The following is a 5000-nucleotide window of genomic DNA, read 5'->3' on the forward strand; positions in this document are numbered from 1 at the left end:
CTACATGTTGCAGACTTGTAATTTTGCTGGCTTGCTTTAGTTTCTTGCTGTTGTCTTGCTTTTCCCTCTACAAAGCTTGCAGAAGTTGCAAGCTTGACCATACAATCTCCGGAATCTGCTTCAGGATTTGTATCGAGCTGAGAGTATTCCCAGGCCTGGTCAATTACATCATTATTAGCAGTTTGGAGGTTGCAGTTTTCAGTTTGCACGCTTACTCTCTGCAGGGTTGCTTTTTGCAAGTCTTCTTTGCTTGCTTTTTGCAGGTTTGCATTTTGCAAGTCTGCATTTCGCGGGTTTGCTTTACTCTCTTTTCGCATGCTTGCTTTTTGCGTGCTTGCTTTTTCCTCTACAAAGCCTGCAGACGTTGCAATGCAACCCTGGGAATACAATAGAATTCCTAAAGGGAAATCAAACAAACTTAGAGACTTGTAAGAAAATCCATGCGTTACCTACCCCGTTATCTCTTAAAGATTCCAGAGATTGTATAATACATCTTGCATTTCTAAATTCATTTCTTTCATCTCATCTGTCGTTTTTATCTGCTCTTGTATAACTTCTTTCTTTTCTCCTGACTTTTCCTCTGTAATATACTGTACTGTAGGCTTAGGCGACTCTGTCTTCCGTACAAACTGAAGAATCTTAACGAGGTTGCTGGATAAAGAGGCTCCAGCTTGCACTCCAATCCTGTTTGGAGGTTCTTCTTTCTCCTCCCAACTCCCCAGTTGGCCTTCACCTTTTGGAGGGAGTTCTTTCTTTTTAACTCTCTCTCCTTTTCTCTGGCGAAGCTCTTGTTTGAGCTTTCTATCTATTTCTATGAGCTGTTTGGCCTCCATTTTGAAGTCCTTCCCTCCCCCAGCCGGGGGGAGGTTTGTTTGGGATCAGTAGGCCTCGTTGGGGAGGGAGGGGGGGGGGGGAAACCTACAGCTCCCCCACCCCACCCGTACGTCCCCCAAATACACAAGTGGTCTCAAAAGAATCCCCACAGTCTTAGGAACGTCCAGATACTATTTTTGAAGAAATTCAACCCCCCCCCGAAGGGGGTTAAAACCGCGCTCACTAGGGTTGCCAGGTTCAATCCCTGAGACCGATCCTGTATCTTTAGGAGAAGAGAAAGTCAGCCAAGTGCAGGTGTTCTTGCAACCCTGTAATTGGAAAAACCGCAAGGTGGAATTCTCCCTGCACAATTTTTAAAGATACAAAAGACCTCTTGGTTGCCAGGCCCAGCCTCTAAGAGATCTTCTGTATCTTTAAAAGTTGTGCCGAGGGAAGGGAGAATTCCGCCTTGTGGTTTTTTTTCCATTACAAGGTTGCAAGAACCACCTGCACTTGGCTGACTTTCTTTTCTCCTGAAGATGACAGGATCAGTCTCAGGGATTGAACCTGGCAACCCTAGCGCTCACCCAAGCCCTTCGCAGGAGCTCCGGAAAACCACGTCCTTCCTCCTTGCAAACAGGCTTCGGCTTAGGGAAGATTTTTTTCTTTTTTTAGGTAAGGTTTTTTATTAAAATTATTCATACTACTGGTCACATCCCGCACGCGAAAACACGTAACAATATCGCCACTCTCAGAATAACGCATCTAGCTAATACACATACTTTTCCTAACTAACCTAACACTAACACAAAATATTCATCTCAGCTCAGCTCTGTGTTATAGGAGGGGTCGACTCTGATGTCCACGGCCAGAATTTTCTCCGCTTCTCATGCGGCAATTTTTCTTTTTCAAATGAACTCAGTTCTCTTATTTCTGATAATATCGTCCTAATCGTACTTCCGGAACTGCATATGTTCTGAGTCTTACTTTCTTTTAACCGTTGCCAACATAAGATACTTAGAACAAATAAATTGACAATTCTTATCGTTGTCCAGGGTACCTTCCAGTAATTATTCACTACGTTGTTTTTATTTCTAGGTCTTTTCACTCCTTTTCTTTCTCTCGGGCCTTGAATTCCTTTTTCCGGTTCCGCTCCCGAAACAATAGTTTTCCCTCAAAAGGTCTGGCCAATCCAGAGTTTTAGCAATTATAGTCCACGTCTCTTTCGCAGATACACAGTCTTTAACAAAATGTGGAACGGTTTCTTTTTGTGTCTGCCCTGTTCTTACAGCTTCTTCCTGACACCTTAATCGTGGACAAGCTTGGTTAACATTGGCTAGCCACGGCGTATTTGCTTGCACGCTATAAATCTGATGAAAAAACTTCCATCTGATGTCCCATAGTTTATAAGGAATTCTTTGATCTTTCAAGAATTCCATCTGGTGTACAGGCTCTTTTAAATACATGGATAAATTTCCCCTTTTTACATTCTTTTCACATTCCGGCTGAAAACTATTTACTTCTAATAAATTCCTATACATTTTCTTTCTCTTCACTTTTGGTTCACACCTTTCCATTTTTATGATGCTTGCCCTTAATTTCCATTCTCTTACATTACTGTACATTTCAATCAAATAATCAGGTCCAAAACACTTCAGCGATGGTGTGATTTTATAATTGACCTTATCTTTCTTCCCACCATATTTTGGCCCAATCTTTAATTCTCCGGTGTTTGGCAAAAGCCACCAACCAAAAATGAGGTGCCAATTCTTTTCTTTCTACCTCTGCCCACTTCCCAAAATTATGACTAACAAAAATTGCTAAAAATTTGAAACCAATTGCTGTAAAATTTAGACCACCCTGTGCTACAGATTTGTACGCCTCTGCTCTTGCAAGGGGGAAATTAGCCGTTCCCCATAGAAACTTAAATGCCATTTTATTAATCTCTTTAACGATCCTTTCAGGTGGTGGGTAGACAGCTGCCAAATTACCTACTACCGGTACCAAGTACGTACTAACGTACATGGCTTTCCGATAAATAGAAAGATGCCATTTTTGGCCGCATTTGTATTTTTTCTTTGACTTGATCTCTCCACATGTTCCAATTATATTCCCACCCTTCCCATTTGACTGCAAAATAAATTCCTAATAATTTAACATGTGTTTGAATTTGCCCTTCCTCAGCTTCTGAATGTATTGCTTCATTTTTATTATTATTACTAATCAGATGTTCCAGTGGCATTACTTGTATATTTCCCTTAATGTTATTGGGCGATATCATAAAACTCTTTTGCATATTTAAATGACCACCAGAAGCCTGACCAAACTGTTCAAACAAATCTCTGATTATTTCTATTTCCTGTTTATCATTTACCAAGATAGATACATCATCTGCATTTTTGCCTCTTTCCCCCGGAACGGCCCCGATGGCGGCCCACAGCTTCGTTCTCTCACGGCATGCCCCCCCCCCCCCGTGTAGAAGCCTCCCCCCACCCCCCACCCCCCACCCCCGGGCGTCATGAAAGACCCAGTCCCCTGTTTAAAGCAGGGGTAACATCCGACGGGAGACCTGGAGGCTTCTCCACGAACCCGGACCTGGTGGCCGCTCGCGGCGGCGGGGGGGGGGGGGGGGTGCGTGCGTGCGTGTGGGAAGGAGAGGAGAAAAGGAGGAAGGCGTGATCGGGTTATTCTGGACCCCTCTTTCGCACCAAGAGGCTGGATACACGTGTTAGTGCTATAAGCAGTCGTTTACTCAGACGTTGCACAAAGTAAACAGAAGAGAACAGCAAACGCTTGATACAATGCAGTCCAAAGTCTATATACAGGATTTCTACAGCAGCACAGCCAGAGGTTCCGTGCGCCTTCGTCATCAGACTTGCGGCGTTTAACTCAGACAGCGAGCGCTCCGCGGGTGTTTGGAGAGATACGGAGAGCATCTGCACCCCTTAACCCTGCGCTGCTTTCCTTCTCTCATCGCTCCAGCACTCAGGATGACTCGGCGGGCGTGTTCCCAACCTTAATTAATCGCACCTGATGCTTATCTTAGCTTCTGTGGCTATTAACCCTTCACGGACAGAGTTCCTTTGTAAAACAAATACTTGCTCACATGCACCAACGAGGCGGTGGCGGAGTCCCCGGCGGAGCGCTGATCCGCACGCGCGCACGCACGCAGGGGGCGGCGAGTCGAACAGGAGGCTAGCTGCCCCCTCTCCCCCCCCCCCCCCCGGTAGACCTGGAGGGTGAGAGTTAGAGGGTGAGGGTTAGAGGGTGAGGGTGAGGGTGGACCTGGAGGCAGCTGCGGGAAAGGTGCTGGGGGTGGCGTGGGTGGTACGTATGGCCAGAGTCCTGGGGCAGAGCCCCGCTCTACCGAAGGCGGTCGGAGGAGGGTACGGAAGTCTGGATGGGGACGGATTCGCGGAGCTCGCCCGGAAAGGGCTCCAGGAGGTCGGCGTGGATTTCGGGAGAGTCCCGGTCGGCGCCTCGCTGTCCCCGCGCTCGGACGGCCGGGGCGTGCGCCTGCGGGTTCATGGGCAAGCGGCAGGATCCCCTGGACGAGCCCCTCGCCTGACGGAGGCGCCCGACGTCGGGCCGAGCGGTCGTGCGGAAGCCCCGCCAGGTAGGGGTGACGGATCGCCGGAGGTCGGCCGCGAAGGGTTCCGGCAGGTCGCCGACGGTTTTCGGGAAATAGCCGGTCGCCGCCTCTCGCTCCCAGCGTCCGCCGGAGCCACGGCTCGTCAGTGCGAGAAGGAGAAGGGCTCCAGGAGGCCGTCGTGGATTCCGGCAGAGAGCCGGTCGCCGCCTCACGCGGCCGTGGAAAGGCAGAGCCGGAGGACGCCCCTTGGAAGACGTCTGGAAGGCACGCGGCACGAGGTAGCAGCGACGTCTCGGCAGTGCTCGACGGAGAAGGGCTTTCAGGAGGTCGGCGTGGGTTGCGGCCGGAGAGAGACGGATGTCGTCCCCTCACGCTGCCGGCGTCCCCAGGAGCGACGGCTCGCCAGTGCAAGACGGAGACGGGCACCAGGAGGTCGGCGTGGAGTCCGGGAGAGAGCCGCTCCGGCCGCCTGACGCTGCGACGTGCGAAGGCTGACCCGGAGGCGCGCCGGCGAGTGCCGTTCGCAGCGCCGCTTCAACGGAGGCGCTAGGCCCGGAGGAAGCAGCTCCGCGGGAGTCTCGATGGGGCCGGATTC

This window comes from Rhineura floridana, unplaced genomic scaffold (genome assembly GCF_030035675.1).
Source record: "Rhineura floridana isolate rRhiFlo1 unplaced genomic scaffold, rRhiFlo1.hap2 scaffold_25, whole genome shotgun sequence".
NCBI lineage: Eukaryota > Metazoa > Chordata > Lepidosauria > Squamata > Rhineuridae > Rhineura > Rhineura floridana.